The sequence below is a fragment of the Meles meles genome, chromosome 1 (assembly GCF_922984935.1).
Source record: "Meles meles chromosome 1, mMelMel3.1 paternal haplotype, whole genome shotgun sequence".
Lineage (NCBI taxonomy): Eukaryota > Metazoa > Chordata > Mammalia > Carnivora > Mustelidae > Meles > Meles meles.
The window spans coordinates 87,200,457-87,214,553 of NC_060066.1; positions in this window are offsets into that span (position 1 = coordinate 87,200,457).

Below are 14,097 nucleotides of genomic sequence, written 5' to 3' on the forward strand. Positions count from 1 at the left end.
TCTTATTTATTCTTTTTATTCTTTATCATTAAGAGTTTCTTATGGTTTGTTTCCATCTCTTATTTATTCTTTTCCCCTTACCACATGTTCATCTGTTTTCTTTCTTAAATTCCACATATGAGTGAGATCATATGGTATTTGCCTTTCTCTGACTGACTTATTTCACTTAGCATAATATACTCTAACTTATCCATGTTGTTGCAAATGGCAAGGCTTCATTTTTGATGGCTAAGTAATATTCCATTGTATGTATGTGTGTGTGTGTGTCTGTATCACACTTTCTTTATCCATTCATCAGTTGATGGATATTTGGGTACTCTCCATAATTTGGCTATTGTTGATAATGCTGCTGTAAACATCGGTGTGCATGTACCCCTTCAAATCTATATTTTTGTATCCTTTTTGTAAATACCTAGTCATGCAGTTGCTCAATCATAAGATAGTTCTATTTTTAACTTTTTGAGGAACCTTCATGCTGTTGTCTGTAGTGGCTGTACCAGTTTGCATTCTGACCAACAGTGCAAGAGGGTTCCCCTTTCTCTGCATCCTCAGCACAACGTTTCTTGTGTTGTTAATTTTAGCCACTTTGACAGGTGTGAGGTGGTATCTCATCATGGTTTTGATTTGTATTTCCCTGATGATGAGTGATGTTGAGCATCTCTTCATGTGTCTGTTAGTCATCTGGATGTCTTCTTTGGAAAAGTATCCATTCATGTCTTCTTCCCACTTCTTAACTGGATTTTTTGTTTTTTGGGTGTTGATTTTGGTAAGTTCTTTATAAATTTTGGATATTAACCCTTTATCAGATATGCCATTTGCAAATACCTTCTCAACTGATAATTTTAATACAGAGAACATTCAGTTTTGATTTCATAATTCTACAAGAGCAAAAATATAAATTTATGCTTGCTTTTATGTTTATAACTAATTATACTATTTTTAAAATAATTGAAAAATGATTTAAATTGTCATGGGATAGGTGTGGAGGATGACCCTCCTTCCTTTAAAAAAAACTACACATTATCGAATTTTAGAAACACTGCTTGAAGGGGACCACAGTGGACCACAGTAGTGTGGGCATCTGTGTTAGTTGCTCAGGCTGCCATAACAAAGTGCCATAGGCTGGGTGGCTTCAACAACAAAAACTGATGGTTCCACAGTTCTGGAGACTAGAAATCTGAAATGAAAGTATCCATAAGGTTTATTCCTTCTGAGGTATGAGAAGGAAGGCTCTGTTCCAGGCCTCTCTCTTTGGCTTGTAGATAATGGTCTTCCTTCTACATTGCTTCACACTATCTTCTCTACAAGCATGTCCAAATTCCCCTTCTTACAAGGATATGCTGTATTGAAGTAGGGCCCACCCTAATGACCTCATTTAAATTGATTACCTTTATAAAGACCCTATCCCAAAATAGGTCACATTCTGAGGTACTGGGAGTTGGGACTTCAATACGTGACTTTTTGGTGGGGACACAGCTCAGCCCAACAGTATCATTCCCCTGAAATTTGGCTCCATGTCCTCTGCCCAGAGTTCCTTCCACTAAGAGGCACAACTAGCCATGGGGTCACATTTTTTTTCCCTGGGCCAGAGTGTCACAGAGTGCCATGCTCTGGGCAAGGGCCTTCACCAGTGCAGCTTCAAGCACCAAACCTTCCAGATACCCACCCCTCCATTCAGGAAATCCCTTAAGTGAAGAGAGAGCCCCCAAGTAACACAGATCAGAAAGGAACAGAGACAATATACAGAAATAGTGACTTTACAGGTAATACAGTGACACTAAATCCATGTCTTTCAATAGTTATTCTGAATGTAAATGGGCTACATGTCCCAGTCAGAAGACACAGGATATCAGATTGAATAAAAAAGTAGGACCAGGGCACCTGGGTGGCTCAGTGGATTAAGCCGCTGCCTTCGGCTCAAGTCATGATCTCAGGGTCCTGGGATCGAGCCCCGCGTCGGGCTCTCTGCTCCACAGGAAGCCTGCTTCCTCCTCCTCTCTCTGCTTGCCTCTCTGCCTACTTGTGATCTCTCTCTGTCAAAAAAATAAATAAAATCTTAAAAAAAAAAAAAAAGTTGGACCAATTGATATGTTGTCTGCAAGAGCCTCATTTTAGGCCTAAAGACAGCTCTAGATTGAAAGTGAGGGGGTAGAAAGCCATTTATCATGCTAATGGACATCAAAAGAAAGTTGGGGTAGCATCCTTGTATCAGACAAATTAGATTTTTAAACGAAGACAGTAATAAAAGAAGGATCTATATCATAATTAAAGGGTCTATCCAACAAGGAGATCTAAAAATTGTAGAATATTTATCCCCCTAACACGGTAGCCAATTATACAAACCAATTAATAACAAAATTAAAGAAACACATTGAAAATAGAAGGAGACTTTAACACCCCACTCACTGCAATGGACAGATCATCTAATCAGAAGATCAACAAGGAAACAAGGGCTCTAAATGACATGCTGGACTAGATGGACTTCACAGACATATTCAGAGCATTCCATGCTAAAGCAGCAGAAGAATACACATTCTTCTCAAGTGCTCATGGAACATTTTCCAGGATAGATCACATCCTGGGTCACAAATTAGGTCTCAAATGGTATTAAAAAATTGGGATCATTCCCTGCATATTTTCAGACCACAATGCTTTGAAACTGGAACTCAATCACAAGAAGAAACTTGGAAAGAACTCAAGTACATGGAGGTTAAAGAGCATCCTACCAAAGAATGGTCAGGTCAACCAAGAAATTAAAGAAAAATTTTAAAAACTCATGGAAACAAATGAGAATGGAAACACAACTGTTCAAAACCTTTGGGATGCAGCAAAGGGGGTCCTAAGAAGGAAATATATAGCAGTACAAGCCTTTCTCAACAAAGCAAGAAAGGTCTCAAATACACAACCTAACCTTACACCTAAAGGAGCTGGAGAAAGAACAACAAAGAAAGCCTAAACCCAGCCTGAGAAGAGAATAAAGTTTAGAGCAAAAATCAATGAAATAGAAACAAAAGAACAATAGAACAGATCAAGGAAACTAGGAGCTGGTTCTTTGAAAGAATTAATAAGATCAACAAGGCCTTAGGCAGACTTATCAAAAAGAAAACAGAAAGGACCCAAGTAAATAAAATCATGAATGAAGGAAGAGAGATCACAACCAACACCAAAGAAATACAAACAATTATAAGAACATATTATGAGCAGCTATATGCCAACAAATTAGATAATCCAGAAGAAATTAATGCATTCCTAGAGACATACAAATTACCAGAATGGAAATAAAAAGAAACAGAAAACCTGAACAGACCCATAACCAGCAAGAAAACTGAAGCAGTAATCAAAAAGCTCCCAACGAACAAGAGTCCAGGGCTGGATGGCTGCTCAGGGGAATTCTACCAAACATTTAAAGAAGACCTAATACCTATTCTTCTGAAACCATTTAACAAAATAGAAATGAAACGAAAACTTCCAAACTCTTTCTATGAGGTCAACATTACCTTGATCCCCAAACCAAAGACCCCACCAAAAAGAATTACAGACCAATATCCCTGATGAAAATAGATGCAAAATTTCTCACCAAGATAATAGCCAATAGGATTCAATAGCACATTAAAAGGATTATTCACCGTGACCAAGTGGGGTTTATTCCTGGGCAACAAGGGTGATTCAATCTCCATGAACCAGTCAATGTGATACACTACATTAATAGAAGTAAGAGCAAGACCATATGACCTCTCAATAGATGCAGAAAAAGCATTTGACAAAGTATAGCATCATTTCTTTCTTAAAAAAAATTATTTATTTACTTATTTATTTAGGGGAGAGAGAGCACAGGCAGGGGAAGGTGGAGGGGCAAGGGGTGAAGTAGCCTCCCTGATGAGTGGAAGCCTGACATAGGGCTCAATCCCAGGACCCTGGGATCATGACCTAAGCCAAAGGCAGACACTTAACTGACTGAGCCACCTAGGTGCCCCATACAGCATCCATTCTTGATTAAACTCTTCACAGTGTGGGGATAGTGGGTACATACTTCAACATCACAAAAGCCATATATGAAAAGCCCACAGGAAATATCCTTCTCAATGGGGAAAAATTGAGAGCTTTTCCTATAAGGTCAGGAATGTGACAGGGATATCCTCCTAGCCTCAGCAATCAGACAACAGAAAGAAATTAAAGGCATCTGAATCAGCAAAGAAGAAGTCAAACTCTCATTCTTTGCAGATGACATGATATTCTATGTGGAAAACCCAAAAGACTCCACCCCCAAATTGCTAGGACTCATACAGGAATTCAGGAACATGGTAGGATATAAAATCGATGCACAGAAATTAGTTGCATTTCTGTACACCAACAACAAGACAGAAGAAAGAGAAATTAAGGAGTTGATCCCATTTACAATTGCACCCCAAATCATAAGATACCTAGGAATAAACCTAACCAGAGAGGCAAAGAATCTGTACTCAGAAAACTATGAAGTACTCATGAAAGAAATGGAGGAAGACACAAAGAAATGGAAAAAAGTTCCATGATCATGGATTGGAAGAACAGATATTGTGAAAACGCCTATGCTACTTAAAGCACTCTACACATTTAACACAATCCCTATTAAAATACCATCATTTTTTTCAAATAAATGGAACAAATAATCCTAAAATTTATATAGAACCAAAAAAAGACACAAATAGCCAGAGAAATGTTGAAAAAGAAAGCCAAAGTTGGAGGCATCAGAATTCCAGACTTCAAGCTCTATTACAAAGCTGTCATCAAGATAGTATGGTACTGGCACAAAAACAGACACATAGATCAATGGAACAGAATAGAGAGCCCACACAAATGGACCCTCAACTCTATGGTCAATTAATCTTTGGCAAGGCAGGAAAGAATGTCCAATGGGAAACAAACAGTCTCCTCAACAAATGGTGTCGGAAAAATTGGACAGCCACATGCAGAAGACTGAAACTGAACCATATCCTTATACCATACACAAAAATAGACTCAAAATGGATGAAGGACCTCAATGTGAGGGCGGAATCCAACAAAATTCTAGAGGAGAACACAGGAGGAAATCTCTTTGACCTTGGCTGCAGCAACTTCTTGCTAGCATTTCTCCAAAGGCAAGGGAAACAAAGGTAAAAATGAATGATTGGGACTTCATCAAAATAAAAAGCTTTTTCACAGCAAAGGAAACAGTCAACAAAAGCAAAGACAATTGACAGAATGGGAGAGGATATTTGCAAATGCCTTATCAGATAAAGGCCTAGTATCCAAAATCTGTAAGGAACTTAATCAAACTCAACACCCAAAGAACAAATAATCCAATCAAGAAATGGGCAGAAGACATAACAGACATTTCTCCAAAGAAGACATATAAATGGTCAACAGACACATGAAAGAAATGTTCCATATCACTCAGCATCAAGGAAATTAAAATCCAAACCACAATGAGATAACACCGCACACCAGTCAGAATGGCTAAAATTAACAAGTCAGGAAATGACAGATGTTGGCGAGAATGTGGAGAAAGGGGAACCCTCTTAAAGGACTGGTGGGAATGCAAGTTGGTGCAACCCAGCAATTACACTACTAGGTATTTATCCCAAAGATACAAATGTAGAGATCCAAAGGGGCACGTGCACCCAATGTTTATAGCACCCGTGTCCACAAATAGCCAAACTATGCCCAGATGTCCATCAATAGAAAATGGATAAAGAAGATGTGATACACACACATACACACACACTGGACTACTACTCAGCTATCAAAAAACCTGAAATCTTGCCATTTACAAGACATGGATGGAACTAGAGGGTATTATGCTAAACGAAATAAGTCAATCAGAGAAAGACAAATACTATGTGATCTCATTCATGTCGAATTTAAGAAACAAAACAGAGGATCAGAGAGGAAGGAAAGGAAAAATAAAACAAGATGAAATCAGAGATGGAGACAAGCCATAAGAGACTCTTAATCATAGGAAACAAACTGAGGGTTGCTGGAGGGGAGGGAGGTGGGGGATGGGATAACTGAGTGATAAACATTAAGGAGGGCACATAATGTAATGAGCACTGGGTGTTATATAAGACTGATGAATCACTGAGCTTGACCTCTGAAACTAATAATACATTATATGTCAATTGAATTTAAATTTTAAAAAACACCAAGAATTTATTGGGTTCCTACTTAAAAAATTATCATTTAATGAACACCCCCCCCAAAAAACATGTTAGATAATTGGCTATCCTTATCATACATATTGTTATCCCTATTTAATAGGTAAGTAATCTAAGGTGAAAGCCTCAGATTATATGCAAAGTATGATCAAGACCATTCTCATTCTCCCTCTTTCCCCCTGATCACCATCCCTTTGAGTTGAGACTGACCTGTAGTGTCATTTCTAAATCCCTTGACGAAGAGTCCAGACATCTTGCCCACGAATGCTACCTGCTCTCACAGTAAGAGAAGTCTCCCTGAACTGGTTTCTTTGCCCTTTCCTTCAAGTTTTGTAACGGACTTACCTTTGGAAGGCACTCAGCGCCTTCCCTTTCTTGGAAAAAACTCATCCTCATCCTTTTAATAACCACCTTAAATGTCCCTGACTTCCCCGGTCAGATCTTCACTCCTTTATTTTCCATTAACCTCTAAATGCCTCAACTGTGACTTGGATCATGTGGTTTTCGAATTGGTTTTTGTCAGTGTCTTCCACGAGCCTGTTTCAGTCTTCAAGAGCAAGGACTGTCTTCTCAACTTGCGTTTTTTTTTTTTTTTTTAAAGATTTATTTATTTGACAGATAGAGATTACAAGTAGGCAGAGAGGCAGGCAGAGAGAGAGAGAGGAGGAAGCAGGCTCCCAGCCAAGCAGAGAGCCCGATGCGGGGCTCAATCCCAGGACCCTGGGATCATGACCTGAGCTGAAGGCAGAGGCTTTAACCCGCTGAGCCACCCAGGCGCCCCTCAACTTGCGTTTTCCATGTCTAGCCCAGTTTGCTGAATGGTCAGTTCCTCCTGTCTGAAGTCATCCTGCTTTCTGATTCTAAGCTGCTTTCAACTCCTGGTCTTTTCTCTTTCTCTTTCTGACTGCCATCACTCATTCTCATATCTGATTCCCTGGGCTCACTTCTAGCTCGTATTTCCTAATGTCCTCTTCTTCTTGCTTGCCCAGTAATTCCAATATAGGCGCTGAGAAATCTGGTGTTTCCTTAGGATAACGTTTTCTTTTTTTTTTCTTTCTTTCTTTTTTTTTTTTTCTCACAGGAAGGCAGAGATTGCATTTCAAAACTCCTTATTAGAGTGTGGAGGAGAATATGCTTCTTACACCCCATCACAAATCCAAGTTTCATGTGAGGGAGGGGCTGTCATTCTGGAGGTCCTATGCAATTGACTTGGGTGGGAATTAGGTCCATGGTTTTTTATTCACTGCATTCACTGCATTAAGGGCCCCAGAAATGTTCTGAGGCTGGGGAAATGTTCTCACATCAAGAACCCTACCTGTTTTATTCTGTGCCCTGCCTGCTCCCAGCATTCACGATGCAGGAAGTTTATGTGAGGGAGCCCAGGGCACTGACCCCCCACACTGTTTGTGCCGTTGCCCTGGACACTGGAACCACAACCACTGTCTTTCGCAATCAGCTCACCTGATGAGTAATAGGCTGGAACATCAGATAGCATTTCCTCCCTCTGAAAATTAGCTGTGGTTCTGGTCAGGAGCATGGGAGTTTCTACCCTTCCCTTGGTTCTTAAAATGAAAGACTATCCAACAGAAAAGATAACCAGAAATGTGGGAAATAGATGCCCTTTGCCCTGAACCCAGAGGGGCAGGTAGTTGCCATCTTCCTGGTGCAAAGTGTATAGGGACGACACCCCAGGAGCCAGGACAGTCCCAGGCTGAGGACACCACCATTACACTTGGCACATTCTCCTACTTCCCTTCCTCCCTGTCCTTTTCTCGATCGGTATTAACTAGTTCCAGAGAAGTCCTTGCCTTCAGAGAGGAAACCCAGAGCACAGTGACAATTTCTTCTTTAGACCAATTGTCTATTGCAATCAATAAAGTGTGATGAGCCCCTGCAGGCCAGGGCTGTGGGAGCTGTTTGTTGTGGGAATGGTGGGTGGAGGCAGGGGTGTGTAGGGTCTAGGCAGTGAGAACCTGCCAAAGTACTGCTGCTTATGTTACCTTTTCTGCTGGAACTCCCCCGTAGAGGCTGGAGGGTGTGAAGCAACCCAGGGAACATATATCCACGAGGAGGGAAACCTCTCCTCCCTGGGGAGCACAGAGCACCTGGTATTTCTGGACAGTGTGGCCTGGGTGTGCCCAGACTCCCCAAAAGACTCCTTACACTAGTGCTTCTAATGACAGGAGACCCCAGAGATAGGCCCTGGGGGTCCCCAGCATGAGAGCAGATTTTCTTTTGAGGCTCATGTTTGGTTTGTGTGTTTTCTTGTGAATTTTTAAGACATTTTGAAACAGTCCCAAACTTACAGAGAAATTGAAAGCACAATGCAAATAACCTCTTTCCTCTGTACCATATAAAATCAATTGCCTATATATTTGTTTTTTTTTCCAAAAGCAAAGCATATTTTATTAACCTTTTTTGACTTCAACAACTAACGTAATGGAAGTTTAACAACAACATTTTCTTTTTTTATAGTAAGCATTCAAACTTTTCCTTGGCTATTTTTTTTAGTTTTATTGGGATATAGTTGACATGTAACACAATGATGTGATGTATATATACATTGGAAGATGTTCAGCATGATAAGCTTAGTTAACAGCCATCACCTCAAATAGTTACAATTTTTTTTCTCGCAACGACAACTTGAAGATCTATTCTCTCCCTTACATATTTGTATTCTACGAAGATACCGCCTTGATAATACTGGTGGCTTCTGAAAAAGGCACTGATATCGAAAGGGAGGGAAGGATGCCCTAGTCATTTTTTCGTGACTAACTTTGGTATTGCTTGATGTTTCTTCACAACGCGAGCATATATATGCATTACTAATTTGTTTTAAAAGTAAATGAAAAGGGGATCTCTTGGCCTTAGCACCATGTTCTTGGAAACCTCTGCAGTGCACTGTGAGAGCCAAATGGAGGAAGGAGCAAATGTGTAGGCTGAAGTGAACCCGAAGAAAGACGAGGCAAAAATCCAAGTAAACCATTAGTTTGTGCCCTCATGGAAGCCGCAGCAGAAATAAGGAAAGCCAGAGGACAGGGACACTGGTACAAATTGTTGGATTGCATGCCTACTTTCTAGAACTTGACTCAATGGATCTAGAACATGCACTTACTTTTGAGATACTCACCTTGTTTACACCAAAGCAGTCCATTTTGGTCCTTTGCCCTGGATTTGTGTCTTTGGAGACTAATTCTGTTTTCATTTGTAGCTGAATCTAACATGTGTACAACAGAACCTCCCTTCTGCTATTTTAGGGGAAGGAAAAAAAGTAAATGAAAAGGTAAAACTAGTAATGAAAAATATTTTAAAAGAGTAAGTTGTTGGCATCATATGTCCCCCTACAAAGACATTCCCCTCGAAAACCCCAACAGACCCACCCAATCAGGAAACTCACAAGGATACCCAACTGCCATCTATCTGCCCACTTTCTCCAGTTGTCCCAGTGGTGTCCTTTATCTCAAAAGGATCCAGCCTGCCTTCTGTCTTGGTCACTGTGGCCCTGCCCTTTCACACTGCATGGAGGCCTAGGCTTCTCTGCTGGGCCAGACTACCTTAGGACTGAGCTGTTTAGGCAGGGAAGAGCAAGAGGAAGAATGAATACATATATAGTTTTATTTTATATAGAAAATAATACATTATATATATTACATACTTTATATAAAAATATATAATGTATATTGTATATATTATATATATATGTATTATATATGTGTGTGTGTGTGTGTGTGTATATATATATATATATATATATATATATATATATATAAAATCTATAAAATCTATCTTGTTTGCTACAACATGTCCAAAAAACACCTCAGGCTTTAACTGCAATATTTGAGTGAATTTTTTCTCCTCTGGGCAGCTGCCCCTTTAAGGCAAGCCACAAGGCAAGTGTATTTGTGTGGAGAAGCCCCATGTTCTGGGGCACATGGCATTTGTCCCAAGGGAGGCCCTTGAGAGCACTGTACAAACTGGACCTCTATTTGTGGTGGGCTCTGGGGTCAAACTCCTGGGGTGTATGCCCAGGTCGGCCACCCATAGCCACGTGGCCTCAGATACATTGTGAACTCTCTCAGCCTCTGTAAATGGAGGGAGTGAAGGAAAGAACTCGATGATAGCACTGTTGGAATATTGCACGAGCCCAGGCCCTTTAAGCACTTAGCACGGTGCCTGGCACCTGCTAAATACCCAAGAAGTGTTTGCTCCTATTAATACACTTGCATTTATCTTAACGTAAAGAAGTCTACCACACAGTGCTGGAGGGCCGGGGAAGGTAGGTCTCATTAGCCTGGGGCTTTGGGTAGCGCCTGGCACAAGGCCATGGGCAATTAACTGCAAGTGAGTTTCTCCTGTTTCTGAGCCAGGGTGGCTTTCTGCCCTTCCTCTCCTCAGGCTGGAGGAGTAGAGAAGAAAGAGTCAGAGCAGCCAGGCATCCCTTCTCCTCTCCCCTTCCTACTTTTTCCCCCAATCTCCACCTCTCCCCACATCCCAAGGACAAACAGAGTAGCAGGCGGGTGAAGGGAAACGGGACCAGGCTGAATGGTCTCAGCAGCACCCGGCTCCCCAGAGGCCACTGAAGCAGCTCGCTGATGGCTCAGATTCTGGCCAGGGCCCTGAGAGAGAGAGAGAGAGAGAGAGAGCCCCGAAATGACAAATAGCCTTGGCTTTGTTTGGTTTCTTTATGTTGTGGCAGGAGGGAGGACCTTGAGGTGGAAATGCTCCCCCCCACTCCCACCTCCAGCCTCCATCCTCTACCCCTCTGCCTTGAAATGGTGGTTTCTCCAGACAGGGGGAAAAAAGCTTCCTCCCTGCTCCCAGCCCACTTCCAGACTGGCCACCTGCTCACCCTACAGGGCAGTCAGTCCACTCTGGGGCTTTTCATGACAAACAGTCTCCTGGGTCCTTTGGGACTGTGGGGTTTGTGTGAGAGACTGGGGAGCCTGCTTTGCTGATGAGGTCACTGTTCCTTGAGCTATTACCTTGCTTTCCTTGGCCAGAGCAAGCAGCAGGAATGCCTTGGAGCAGTGTTTGTTTGTGAAACATCAAATCCCTGCCTAGTTACACCCAAGCAGGTCAGCTTACATCCAGACCCCAATCCCTCAGTAGTTCTTTCGTCTTTAGTCCTGTGGATACAGGTGTCTGTTACCTGCCTCAGAACGAAAGGGCTGGAGCTTGGCCCAGACAGGATGGGCAGGGGCTAGCTTCCCTCCAGGAGCAGGAAGACATGGGCAGGCCCTGTGGTCTCCTGGGCCAATGTGCTTTGTAGATTTCATTTGCAGTCTTATTTCGCTGGTAGGGAATATGGACAAGAGGCCAGGGCAGCATTTGGCAGCAAGGGGACATCTAGAGAGGGAGAGCTGTTTGAATTCACAGTGATTTCACTGTGAATTCCTGCCCTCCACTTCCTGCCTGGGGGGCCAGTGGCCGTTGGCCGGCACTGAGCTGGCCCGTGGGCAGCCATCTCCGGCTGTAGGCACTGACCCCACAGGCCACACCCGGGGAGCAGGTAGCCTGGGCCCCTGCCAGCCTGGAGTTCTTGCCTGCCAGATGCTGATGGGCTTGGCCCTGCAGTCTGGCCCCAGGCTCTGCAAACGATTCTATTTTAGGTTGCTGACTAGCTCTTCAGCCCTCATTCCTGTCTTGAGCTTCCTGAGTCACTTCTCGCTCCCTGCTCTGCTTCTTTCTGAATGGATTGGATTAGCATAACACCATATGTTAGAAAAGCAATTCACAATTTATAAAGCCTTTTTGTGCACCAGCTCTCTTCTGATCTCTCATCAGCCTGTGAGGTCCACTAAGCAGGTAACTTAATCCATATTTCACAGATGAGCAACAATGGAGGTGCAAAATAACTCAGGCAGTTTGATCAATCACACACACACACACACACAGAGAGAGAGAGAGAGAGAGAGAGAGAGAGACAGACAGACAGAAGCATACTGCAAGTCACTGTGGAGTCGAGTCTTAAGAATCAGGCTTCCAGTCTTGAATCTGATGCTCATGCCTACCGTCTCACATATCTAGGTATCCACGCTATAGAACACTGGCAAGGGAGACCCTGCAGAAACACCTGTGGTGGCCGTTTCTTTTCTTCTTGATGGAGGATGCTTGCTTCAGGGGAGCATTGTACTTTGAATCTGAGGTATCGAAAATACGGATGAGGGATAAGCAGAACTCTAGACAAAGTAGAGAAAGTAGCCTGAATTTGTTCCCCCATTAGCTTCCTTAATCCCCTCCTTTCACCTTATGTCCAGGTTCCTAAGAAAACCTTTCCTCCATTCCTTGGGGAAATAAAGGATTGAAAACAGTTTACACTGTTTAAAGGGTTACCCTTCCAGACCTTAGCTTACCTTATAATTATGTGGTCTATGCCTCAACTTATAAGACAGGCACACCCAAACTCATTATCTTGTGAAAATGAATTAAGGAAATCTCACTAAAATGGAGTCAGCATGGGGAGCTCTCACACACTTTCACTCTTCATCTATTGCTAATCCAATAGGAAAAGGTGGATTTTGCATGTGACTCCTACTTGACTACCCCAGCAAGAGAAAGGAAAGCTTTCTTCCTTCCCAGGCAACAGCCCAGCCAATGAGAGATAGACATAACTCAGCCACTGGGAAGCCACAATACTTGAAACCCCCAGTTTAGTCCAATGGGCTTGTCCTTTCTAACAGCCCTATCAACCTCCCACTTCCTCTAGAAAAGGGTATTCCTCTACTTTGTTTCCTGGACTTATCTATGGTTTTGATGTAGTTTCTCTGTCCTAGATTGCAGTTTTCTGCTAACCTTAATAAACCCATATTTGCTAGTAAAATAACTGGCAGTTTTATTTTTAAGGTTATTAGTCTCTGGGAGAGAGTACAAATTTTTAACAACTGGCATAGCATGGGCAGACAACCAATGAGAACAAACCTGAGTCATAGTACTCAGTGGGTCTTGGAGCCCCCCTGCCCCTCCATAGTGCTAGGTATTACCTACAGCTTCTGATCCATGGGGGGAGGTCTGCAAGAGTCCCGGAGCAGGGCTGGGCACCCAGGGCCAAGGAGGGTACTTTGGGGGAACTCTGGGCATTGGCCATTGCCAGCTAGTGCCAAAGCACCCGGACATTTCCACACATGCACCACCATACTTGTGCATGCCCTTGTGTATTAATATCAATTGTCTTGTTTAATCTTTTCTAGGACCTGAGGAGGAAGATACTACATTTGTTGTTCAACAATGGAAGAAACTGAATCTCCATGACATCCAACAACTCCTCGGGCTCTCACAGCTAGTGAGTTTCTGGCAGTTGGAGAAGCTCAGGGCATGGAGTACTCAAGGTGGGAGGCCCTTTGTGAGACAGAGGTGGTGGGGGCCTTGAGCAGGCCAAGGGCACCACTGAGGGCTCAGACCCCACCAGATGTCAGGGAGCAGGGGGTGGGGAAACAAACACAGAGAAAAGGTATGTGTGTGTGTTGATGCTGACTGGGAAGATGAAAGGGGCTGGGGGTAGGCAGACATTGAGAAACTGGGAATAAGCCTGCCCTCATCACAGGTTTGCTGTGGCCAGAGCTAGTCCTGAGAGAAACAAAGAAATCATCTTCATTGTTTGCTTTGCCTCTTGCCCTGTATGTGAATATTGTCACCCAGAGAATGTGATCACATTTGGAGGATTATCTGTGGCATTTCATTTTAGAAATAGCAGTGTCTTGTTCATCAGGAGCTGTTGATTAACCGCTGAAGCCTGCCCCCCACACCAAGCCCTTGCAATTGCCAGGCTGGGTGAACTCCTGAGCTCTGTGGATGGTGGTGTGAGCAATGAGCTTGTCCTTGCTGAGGTAGGACCTCTCCCTGAAGAAGGCTGGGCCCAGGTGGTCAAAGAGCAGGAAACTCAATTTGCTCTTCTGTGGATGGAATCTAAAATGTTAATCAGCACTTGCCC